The sequence below is a fragment of the Episyrphus balteatus genome, chromosome 2 (genome assembly GCF_945859705.1).
Source record: "Episyrphus balteatus chromosome 2, idEpiBalt1.1, whole genome shotgun sequence".
NCBI classification, from domain to species: Eukaryota; Metazoa; Arthropoda; class Insecta; order Diptera; family Syrphidae; genus Episyrphus; species Episyrphus balteatus.
Window position 1 is genome coordinate 107,975,593 of NC_079135.1, and position 12,582 is coordinate 107,988,174.

A 12,582-nucleotide genomic window follows, 5' to 3' on the forward strand; every position below is an offset into this window, starting at 1 on the left:
AAGTTTTTTCTTAGAAAATCTCAAAAAAAAACTACTATATCTCAAAAAAACGAGAGCTGACCGAATTTTTTTTAAATTCGGATTCGAAATCAGCATGCTTAAATCCAATAGAAAAGTATACTTTTGTTCTTGTTAGAAAGAAATATGAAATTTTATAAATCAGTTGCTTTATGGTGAAATATTCCAAACCTACTTAACTTACTTAAATTTAGGTATCTCGGAGAAGAAAAAAGATATTGAGAAGATTGAAATTTAAAAAAAAAAAAGGAAGTTACTTTCATAAACTATAACAAATTTAGTTGAAAATGATTACCTTACGCCAAAGTATTGATTCGAGAAAACAGCAAAAAAAATGGATTTTCGAGGTTTTGAGAAATTCTGAGTTCGGATTCGGAATCAGCATACAAAAATCCTATAGAAAAGTATATTTTTATTAAAAGGAGGATTTCCTTGCAGACCAGTGCTATTGAAAAATTGGCCCTTAGTAAAAAATAAAAGTTTGCTTATTTTTCCTTATAATTTTTTAAAAATTTTTGTTAAGCTATAAATGAATATCAAATCTAACATACGGCAAAGACTGTATTGCAAATCAAATTCGGCTTAGTTTTTATAAGATACACGGAAATTATTGACAAGTTACAAGTTTATTTGAGCTAAAATATTATATCATTTTAATTTAAGATAAACCAATAAAAATAAAACAAAATCCAAAAACTTAACCTTTTTTGAATTTTTTTAGTTTTTCTTTGGTTTCATTTAAAAATAAATGTCTAGTTTTGGCATCCAACACCATCTCGAATGTTGCACTTAGCACTTACTCCGTCACGCTCGGCAAGGACCTCGCCGATACCTTTGAAGTAACAAAAGGTTTTAAGATAGTGCTTAAAATGTCATTTATATGAATAATATCTTAAACTTAAATATTTCAGAGAATATTCAGAAAATCGCACATATTTCATCAAAACAAAGCAAAAAGGACCTAAACTTTCATTCCTTTTAAACATTGAATAACAAAAAAAAAAATACAACTCTTGTTTTTAATGTAAACTAGGATAACCCTTAAAACTGTACTCTCACGTCCTTATAAATTGTATTAGTTTATAGTTCACATTTCAATCCAACTCTACACATATTTCTTATTCCAACTACAAAAGATCATATTTATTCCTTTTTACAATAAAAGGTGTGATTATATCTATCCCAAAAAAAATATAAAGAATACCAGGCACGAATAAATAAACCCAAAAACATTATTTTTATTGAAGGTAAAAGTTCCCCCTCTCCAGGTGGCTGGGTGTAAATTTTTCCAAATCCATATCCTGTCCATGTTCTATTTCCTTATTCTTTTTGTTTTTTATTTTGTTGTTCAAATTCGTATCGATAACGCATATTGAAACCACTGATGTATGTCAGTATCCTGAAATATATTCTAAACCCTATTCGAAAACCATGTCTCCCAACCTTACAATAGACATAAAGCATTGTTTTGTTCGCATAGTGTCCTGTACAATATAACCCAAGGGGTTCGTTTGTTTCCTATATTCGTTAGAGTTATGAACATCTCGGTTACAAAATAATCACCGAACCATGGAATTTCGAGCAAATTTTCCAATCAACCTCAAAATGTTGGTTAATGAATGGATTAAGGATATCAGTTGGTATACATTCAGCAGATTCATATCGTCCTTGTCCCTTCTTTAATGGGAATATGTGAATATTCGTCCTTTTTTTTATTCCTTTTACTTTCGACTGCGGGAAACAAAAATTAAACAGAAAATTAGACGTGAGGCTTTTAATTTTCCCTTTGGCCATTTTTATTCACTTTAGGAGTTGTGTACGAGTACGAGTATGTTTTGTGTTCCCTGGTCGGATGTTAAGCTGACGCAGATAGTGGCTACGTGGCAGGTACTTGTTCCTTTCTCATAAATCATAAGTACGGGCCGGGTGGCTTCCCTTTGGATGCGTATGGTAGAGATGAGACTCATGAGGAAATATTTATGGCTCGGAAAAATGTTTTTTTTTTTTCGTCCTTCGTTTCCCTTCTTCTTCCATGGATGTGAAGCCGCTCTTGACACCTTTTTGTATGTTCCAAAATAGGTATATGTAATATCACAGACAGGGACAGCCCTTGAGCTGGAGCTATAAGCCCCTGCTTCGAGTTTTGCCGTGTGTAGAAAAGAGGGTATAGAGTAGAGAGTCGAAAGAGAATGAGGATGAGGACGATTCAGCAAAAATGTCAGATAAACTCTGAGGTAATAATTCATATAAATGTGAGGACGACCGAGGAGTTGGGGTGTTATAATATGAATATGTGGATCTTCTGTTCGTGTAAGTGCACCATAAGGCTGCGAAGTTGTGCAAAAAAAAAACACGTAAAGCCATCATAGCTGTTGTTGTTGTTGTTGCTGGAGAGTGGAGTAGAGAAAGAGATGATGTTCGTGATGGGTAATTCCTTTCAACCGGAAGTCGTACATTTCCATGTTTGGATTATCTTGGACCAGGTTTTTGCTGCAGTTGCAACATCTCATCACACACACCCAAACACTCAACAACAGACTATACACACACGTGTGACTCTCGCACAGTCTGTAAAGTCTGTGTACATGTTTCACATGATTCATGAATTCATGAATTCATGCCGTGGACGATGTGAAAGCTTGTGAAATATTTATTGCAAAGGTGATGTGATTTAAGTTCAAAGGCTATAGGCTGCCTGACGTTGAGATGGTTTTCGCATTTCAAAATTCCAAAGCATCCTTTTTTAAATTTTTGTTGTATGTGTCCAAGCTGTCGTATAAGGATTTTTTTTTTTTTTTATTTTGTATTTTATTTATTATGTCTATTCGAATGGAAGGTAATTTTTTTTCGAGAATGATTTATTTGCAACATTTCATATATTTTCACTTTGGACAAAGTCAGCACAGAAAAGATGGATTGTATACGAGACAAGCACGTGTCAAAGGCTTTCAGTTTTTGAGTGCCAATCTTTTTCATCTAAATAACGTAGCCATATAACGTTGAAAATTTACTAAGGTCTTACAAATCATCAATGTGTTGTGAAGTTATTTTTATTTTAAAACGGGTGTATGATAGGTATGAAACAGTCTCTTTAATAACAAAAAAATGGCTTCCAAATTCTGATATATTTTTTAATGATTAGGATTATCAAACGTTCACTGGATTTCAAAATTGTTAACATTTCTGCAAGGATGATAACAATTCTAACTTATAGTAAAACATTTTGTTTGCTTTTATCTTAACATCTTGAAATTTTCTAACAAATTTCGCGAAAAGTTTTCGCAAGTTTACTTACTACTATTGTACTCTAATGTTTTTGTTGCTTGAGCTACTGAGCTTTAGTCTTTCATTCTTTTTTGGCGTCAAAAACCTTAAGCATGGCCTATTTTTGAAGGAAATTTATAAAAATACATAAAATTCATAAAATAGATCTAAAAATCTTTGTTATGGATTTGGCACATTTTTGCGGCATATAAGACTATGAAAAATTGAAAAGCATACATATTTTCATACTTGAAAAAAAAAAAGTTAGAAAATTTTAATATGTTTATAAAATAAAATATATTTTCCCAAAAAAAACGCTCTACCGATTTTCATTCTTTTTTCTAAAAATTCCTTTTTATACAAGAAATTTATTTATAAGTGTAATAACAACATGAATCTTTGAAATTGAAATAAATTGCGCGACTGGGGTCGCACGTACTTGCTCTTATGCTTAAAGTTACTTTAATGTTAAAGCTTTTTATTCAAGAAAATTATAGAAAATTAAAAAAAAAAATAAAATCTGTTTTTATAATTAATTAAACACCGTTTTAAATGATCTTTTACAAAAAACCAAGTATGCAAGTTTCTTTCATGTATAAAAAGGAATTTTTAGAAAAAATTTTCAAAATCGCTAGAGCCGTTTTTTAAAAAAATAATTTTTTATATATAAAAATTTTCTAATATTTTTCAAAAAAAATATGGGTATGCCATTTTTAGGAAATAATAAGTTTACACATAAAAACGAAATTTCAAAATTTTTCACAAACCCGTTTTCAAAAAATTGATTTTTCAAAATAAATTTTGAAATATTTTTTATAAATCCAAAAATGTGTTTTTTGAAAATTTTCTAAAATTTTTATATTACTCTTACTTAAACGCTTTTGTATAAAAATATTCGCTGAAATCGGGCTAGTCTTGTACGAGAAATTGTTAAATAAAAAAAACCGTTCTATGACAGGTACCGTTAATAACGGTACAAAAAATATTTTTTTCATTTCAAAAGTTTTATCTTATGTGTAATGATATACACAAAAATTTTAATCAAAGTCGTTAGAGCCGTTTTTGAAAAATATTAACTTTTCTATTTTTGTTATATGGCAGGTACCGTTAGTTTTGGTCATAAAAAAAAATTTCAATTTCTCATCTAGGGAATCACCAAAAACTGCTAACTACCAAGTTTAAAGAAAATCGGTCCATTAGTTTAGGCTGCAGCTCCAGGTACTTACAGACGGACAGACAGACAGACAGACAGACAGGCAGACAGACAGACAGACAGACAGAATTGCCAGACCCACTTTTTTGGCATTCTCCATAATCGTAATGTCATGTAAAATTGTTATCTCGAGTTCGATTTTTTTTACGAATCCTAAACTTGCCCTATATCGCAAGTAAAAAATCTCTTTTTCAAGAAATATGCATACATTATTTTGTTATCAATATCATTTAAAACGGTGTGTTTAAATTGTTATAATAACAAATTTAATTTTTTTCTTACATTTAAAAAATCAAATTATAATAAATTATTATATATGTTAATTTGTTCCCAAGTTTTAACAGCAAGTAAGTGCGACTCAGTCGTGCATTTTAATTTTTATAGACACACATTTCATAATAACAGTTTAAATTGCCATAACATACAAATATATCACAAACCTTTCAAACCACCGATTTCTCTGTTGAATAAAATGCACAACGACTGTGTCGCACATACTGGCTCTAATGGGTGTATAGAATGCTAAAGATTTGTACTATGCTAAAAAAAATCATAGAAGAATAGTTTGCGTTTAATTTTATAAAAAAATTTAAATTTAAATTTTATAAGATTTTATAACATTTCTTATAAAATATAAAAAAAAAAGTTGTTTTTAAAATTACTTCAATATCTTTTAAAATAGTTTAAAGCTCCAGATGAGATACGAGTATGACATACAAAACTTTTTGTTTAACAAAGAATCTTAGACTTTTTTTTGTTAAAATAATTGAAGTTGTTTTTTCGTTTAATATTTTTTTTTAACAAATATGCATGCCTTTGAAAAGAAATTATCAATCGCGTTATAAAACTATTATAGTTGCGAAATGAAAATTTATCAATACTTTTTCAAGAATTTGTTTAAAAAAAAAACCTACCTAGTTTTCGAAAAATTTGCTTAATTTTAATAATAATATTTAATAATTACGCATTAATTTTCAATTCAATTTTGATACTTTAAATTTTGTTTTACGAAACTTTAACCTACTCCTTAATTTCTTTATAAAGTATTTTTTGTGGGTTTTAAATAAACACATGAAGGTACTTCCGAATCCCAACGACTCGTGGAAAACCTCATACTTAGTCCCACGTATTTGTTCTTTTGGAAGATTGACAATTTTTTTTTTTTTTGACGGCATGTATCATTAGGATAAAAACCTTGAGCTTGATTTTTTTCCCTCAAATAAAAAAAACGTAGGTATCCTCAAAGTACACTACTTACATACAAACCACAAGGCAAAAATACTTTCTATGGGCTTTAAAAAAGCGAGTACCATCACGGCGTAGTCGGTCGTTTTCTGGCTTATTTCAACGCGTTTATATAAATATGTACAATTGTACATCGTACAATATATACATACATACATTTTTAATAAGCAAATGGAAGAAATCCATTAACCCTCTCTCGAGGTCGAGGTCGAGGTAAATGCTTCCATATACAAGAGACTTCAAACGTGCGATGTTCACATATACAAAAGTATTTTTCCCCATTTTTATTCGGTGTTATCGTTTTCAATTGTGGAATTGCGTGGATTCGACATTTCGAGTACACCGCCAGATGTGCACACAAAGGTTCGATTAAGGAGTTTTTTTTTATATATTTTATTTTTTGTTATTATTGTTGAAGGTGGTGTTCTATGGTGACCATAATTTGCATTTTTAACAAAATTTAAAAATATTATAGTTTTTTAAAAATTTGAACAAACAAGAAATTTTGTGCCTCAAAATCAAAGCAATAAAGGATCTACCTGCAGATATTGGTCCAAAATGTAAGAAAAATCCAACTAAAATATAATTAAATAAAATAAAAAAAAAAAAAAAACAGGTAAGCTGGTCACCTGAACTATTAAAGAAGGCCATGGAGTAGATTCTTAACAAATAAAAAATAAAAAAAAAATATTGTAGCACACGCAAAATTCAATACATTCATGTGTCGAAAACAGAACTTTTTTTCGCTTATATTTCCTATCGTTGCTATAGGTATAGGAGCTGGGTTTAATAATATTTTTTATAACAAACAAGACTGAAACAAATTGTAGGTATAATTTGATTTTTTTTAAGTGATTTCTATTTTTTTAAATTGAACTTTTTTAACCTTTCAAAGAACAAAAATAATTAAAAATAAAAAACTTAAATATATATAAAAAAAAATCATTTATATTTAAAGAAAGAAAACAAACAAAAAATAAATGTGCCAGTAGCATATAACCTTTATTCAATATTGAATGCGATATTGAAAAATGGAATTACCTTGAGCTTAATTTAAAATCAAGAAAAATAAAGGGACCAAAGTCATGTCAAAGGCAAAGAATTTTTCTGTTCACTTTTGTTTTTTTTGTTTTTTTTTGTCACAGCGGAAATAAAAATAAAAACAATAAATTCTTTTTTATAAATTTAATTTTAACAGCTCAAGAGAAAATGCTTTTTTGTATATGCCTTTGACAATAGTCCTATTATTATTATTTATTTTTAGAAGAATTGATAAAATGAAAAAAGGACAAAAAGTTCCTGATTCGGGCTTTCGAAATGGACTTAAAGAATTATATATTCAAGGACACAAACAAAAATAAAAGTTTGAAAATGAATTAAAAATGTAATTCAAAATAATAATGTGGTAACAAATGGATCCATTAAGAAAATATTTACAATTACTTTAGGTTACAATTTTATAAATATGAAATTTGGAGGTGACAAATTTTCTTTATTCGGTAGTCATTTTGTAGAAATAACAATTTCGTATTTTTTTTTTACAAGTCAATTCAACACTTCTCTGAACAATTTCCAATTGTTAATGCTTTTCAATGAAAATTGGTTCAATTGTTTGTCTGTCAGACTTTCTGTGTTTGTCTTTATGTACAGCCTGAATTACGGTACCTGCCATAGCACCGTTTTCTTGTTTTCTGAATTTTTCGTAAACCACTTTATCAATTTCGTCGAAAATTTTTCTGGAAACACGTTTTATTAGCCTAAATTTAAAAATTAAGAAAAAATATTCTAAACGGCAATTTTGGATTTTTCAAAAATATTTTTTAAAAATTTTTTGAACAAGCAATTTTTTTCAAAACAGATCGATGAATTTATTTGAAATTTTGTTTGAATATGGTAGTAGAAAAATAATTTCTTCAAAATATCATACCTAACAATTTTTTTTTTGAAAAATTTTCGAAATTTTTAAACAGAAAAATTATTTTTATAGCAACGGCTCCAACAATCTTCAAAACAAAAATACAAAAATTGTTTTTATAAAAATCAACCCAGTCGTGCATTTTTGTTTTTTTTTTTTTTTTTAAGAATACAGATATCTGTTTTTTTACATCTGTTGTTTTAGAGTAGTCGAATTTGAAAATAAAATTGTTTTCTTCACTTCGGACTTTCTCGTAAAAGATTTGACTGATTAAAACGAAAAGTTTTGTGTAGAAGAAGTTTTTTCAAAACTTGTTATCTTTTGTTCAGTATTTAAAATTTTTTTTTAATGATGAGATTTCCTACAAAACACATTAAGGTTAATAAACAATCACTTTATTTTAATTAAAAGATGTTTTTTATTGGTTTTTAAGACGGTTATTTGTATTTATTTTAATTTTATAAGAAATTTAGTAAAAACTAAAAAAATAACAAAATATTTTTTCATAAAAATAAAAAATTTCCTAAATGACAAAGAACAAAAATAAAATTAAAAAAAAAAAATTTAATGGTTTAAGACGTAAGATTAAGATTTTTCAAAAATTAAAAAAAAAAAAAAAAAAACGGTATGCCATTTGAAAGGAATTATAAATCCACACAAAATATTTCTAAAAAATTCATTCTAAATTGAATTTTATTGAATTTTCAATCAAAATTTTGAATATTTTTTTAAAAATCTAAGAATTATCTGTTTTTGAAATTTTTAACATTAGGGTTACTAGGTAGGTACTGTGATTACCTAGAACAAGATGAAAAAAAGCTCAATTTGTTTTTGTTTTGTTATTTCAAAGGTTTCGCAAAAATGTCACGGTCAAAAAATTGAAAAAGTTAAATTTTTAGCTTAATTTTCCTTTGCAGAAATTTGAGCTTTTCAAGACAAAATTTGTGCAACAAAATAGTATTCCACTATCTACAGTTTCTGATTAAAATTATTTATAATTTCAACACAAAATACCCGCCAATGTAAGGTCCTTAAAAAATGTTATTAAAAGAAAATAAAAACTTTAAAGTTCGTAACTATAATGTGGGGTTTCAACTCAAGTTTTATGGGCACTATGTACTTTACTACTTATCCCATTGCTTCTTTAGTTTTTAACTGCAAACATAAAAAAAAATATTAAATTTGTTCCAGCTTAAGGGACACGCACTATCTTATTAAACTATACAGACTGGTTTTAGGGTAAAGTTCAAAAGCTTACATAGTATCTAGATTCAACTTCATTGTTATCAAAGTATGCCAAAGGTCAACCCAATTAGGCCAATTCAATATTTAGTTTACCAAAAAAAAAAAAACACCTAAAATAACCACAAAAACTGCGAATCATCAAAAATAATAGTTATCCATTCAACTGACCTTAAAGAATACCATTTATTATACCCGCAAGCTCTCTTTTTACCCGTAAAACATGACGTGTTGTAGGTATGAAGGGGGTGTCCTAAAAAATAAAGACCCAACTTAACGACCCACTCAAAATCCTTGAATTACAAATGAAAACAATGTGGAATGTATACAAAAATAAAAGAAGTTATTATCCAGAATTATGAAGGGTATATTTCTCTTGATTCAAACGATATGATGGGGGTTATAGAAGAGAGTCAGAGAAGAGAGAGTTTAAATTGCTACCCAAATATCTATAAAGAAACCCCAACGTGTCGTGTCGGTCGGACGGTGGTTTTCATCGTCATCAACGGTGACTATGAGGTTCAGTATTCCCGGAGGACAAGTTCGAAAAATGAGATTATCAAGCGCAACAAAATCTCTTTTGAAAATTTTGCATAAAGCCTCTCCTCTTCGGTTCGGAACGGGATACAACGGAAGCCTCAAGAAAACAATTTTAATGCCAAAATAACTGTCCTACTATAATATGTCAATGGAGGAGAGGTGAGCTGTGAGTTTCAGTTTAGCTTGTACCTACATAAAAAGAGGCAAGAGGCTCTATTCTATCCACACGAGTGATACGACACTTTTAAGTTTCTTTCCATTCACGTGACACTCTCTCTCGCTTAGCTTTTACTCTCCTCCAAGGCTCAAGGGACTCATCATAGCAAAACGAAGTCATACATAGAAAAAGATACTTCAAATAATGGCTATGCCAGTCGGATGTGACACGAAGTGATGACACGAACATAAAACCAGACTCCTTTGGTGCGGAGTGTCGTTTCGTTGTCGTGTCTTCGTCAGTGATGTAGTCTCTTTGTATATATGAACTGAAACATGGGGAGCAGGCAAATTAGTCTGACGAATGGGTTGGTTCAGTTCAACAAGCAAAAAGGAAAAAAAACGACGACGAACACAAAAAAAAAATAGAATCTCATCAAGTTCTAAATTTTCTGTTGATCCTTTTGGATAAAGAAAAGGACTTGGGCGGATTCTATGATGACACTTTGGGCTTAGGTTTATTGCAAAAGAAATGGCAGCTACCAAGACTTTGAATAAAATGAAAGGAATATTTTACTGTGAATGTTGGCAGGGGGACTACTGTATTATCTGTGTGTAGGTGTGTTTTTTATGTGTGTGGATGGAAATATAAACTTTTAAGAGTGGATTTGTCCTGCAGAAATACGAAGGAATGAAAAAAAAAAAATCAAAATAGGCTTTGAGGGCAGAAAATGCATGTAAATTGATTTAATTGGAGACTTTATCTGCTTTTGACAAAGGCAATGTTAGCACGTTCGCATACTGAAGTTCGTATATGGAAGAATTGTACAAGATGTTGGCCATTGTGTTTTGCTTATTGCAAAATCCCATAAGATTGGTGCGTACAAATTTCCAACTCGTTTATTTTGGGATGTCAAATAAATAGGCGGCTATTAAGTGTGTCAAAGATTCACATAATGTTTATAGGATTTTTTGGTTAACGAAGGGGAAATGTGTGCACTGACTTTTTTGGTAAGAGGTGACTTTATTTTTTCGAGGGTGTTTTAAGAAAGTATTATATTTTATGCCTTTTTTAAAGTATAGAAGGAACTGTGAACTTTGGCTCAGAGGGTACAGAAAAGAGATTGATATGAAATAAAGGTGATATGTGAATGTCGAAATTGGTTGGCTTTAAGATGATAATCTTATAATAAAGATTTTGTTTTTTTTTTTTTCAATCCTTTTTGTGAAGAATCTTATGAAACACCAGTTTATAAATTTTGAATAAATTTTTTTTAAGTCGTAAAGGAAATTAACGGGAGTAAAAAATAAAAATATGACAATTTTCGCAAAAAACTGCAACGCCATTTTTTTCTCTATTCGATTCTTTGAGAAGAAGTTAAAGCATAGTTTGTTTTGAGAAGTAAAACGTATCTACACCAACTAACAATAAAACTCTAGCCGTTTTCGAGAAAATTTAGATTTCTAAAATCATTGTACGCCACACTTTTTCGACAAAAAATTGCAATGTTTTGGAGATAATAAAAATAAAAAATTCCCAACAAAAGTTACGCATACACCACCACAGTGTATGTACTGAAAAATTCAAAAGCCCTCTAAAATCGTCAAAAATTGATTTTTTTTTTAAATTCAAGCTTCTGTCGTTTGTCCACCATGAGTTCTTTACATATTTATTCCGTTTTGTTCATCTTTCGTTCAGAAGATATTCAAAAAAACAAATTTAGTACTGAAAAATTCAAAGTCCCCTAAAATTTTTCAGGTTTTTGGGGGACTTTAAATTTTTCAGTACAAAATTTGTTTTTTGAATATCTTCTATAAACGGAGAGTGGACAAATGATAAATATTTGATTAGTTTTTTAATTTTTCAAATTTTCAATAAAAAAAAAAAAATTGGTCTTAATTTTCAAGATTGGACAAACGAATTAGACTTTTTGGTTGAAAAATTTTGAGGTCGCAGTTCTTGCTTCATGGAGCTTTAAATTATTTCATAAAATATGTACGGGAGACGGACAGAATCCCGAAATCCAAAATCCAGAAAGACCAAAATCCAGAAAACCCAGAATCCCGAAAACCCAGAATCCCGAAAACCCAAAATCCCGAAAACCCAAAATCCCGAAAACCTAGAATCCCGAAAACCCAAAATCCCGAAAACCCAGAATCCCGAAAAACCAAAATCCCGAAAACCCAAAATCCAGAAAGGCCAAAATCCCGAAACTAAAACAGAAAAATTAAAAAACTTGTGTTTCACTGAAATTTTAACTGAAACATAAAATGAAAACCAATTATAAAGCATTTTAACCATACAATTACACTGGTAAACAAGGTTTTTGCCACAAGAACCAAAATATACTTTTCTAGTAGTTTTTGGGGTGCTGAATCCGAATCTGAATTCAGAAAAATTTGATTGGCCTCCGTTTTTGAAATATTACCGTTAGAAAATGCCAAAAAACGTCATTTTGGCTGTTTTCGATGTTATGTTTTTATGTGGAGTAATTTACTGTGAATTAATTTGTAACGGTGCCTATAAGAGCTAGTTTAATTCTTTCAAAAAATGTTTAAATCTTACCGATATCTTTTTTATTGCCCGAGATATTTAAAATTTAAGTAGCAGTCTTTGAATCAGAAACAACACTGGCCAACCAAATTAAACTTTTTTTGCCACAAGAATCAAAATATACTTTTCTGAAGGTTTTTGGGGTGCTGAATCCGAATCTGAAGTCAGAAAAATTCTATTAGCCTTCGTTCTTGAAATATTACCGTTATAAAATGCAAAAAAAGGTTTTTTTTTATAACGCTTATATTTCAAGAACGGAGGCTAATAGAATTTTTCCGATTCCGGATTGGAGTTCAACAACTCGAAAACCTTCAGAAAAGTATATTTTGGTTCTTGTGGCAAAAATTCTGTGACCAGTCCCTTAAACTTTAGATTAAGTTTAGTTTCTCTTTGGCTTATAAAATGAAACTTAAGATATCTCGAGCAATAAAAGAG

The 12,582-nt window shown here is 29.5% G+C and overlaps 1 protein-coding gene across 5 annotated transcripts in view; it reads left to right on the forward strand.

Moving 5' to 3' along the window:
- Positions 1–12,582, forward strand: part of LOC129909904 (leucine-rich repeat-containing protein 24) — a 310,525-nt gene that overhangs the window by 198,575 nt on the left and 99,368 nt on the right. The gene's annotated exons all lie outside the window — the stretch shown is intronic.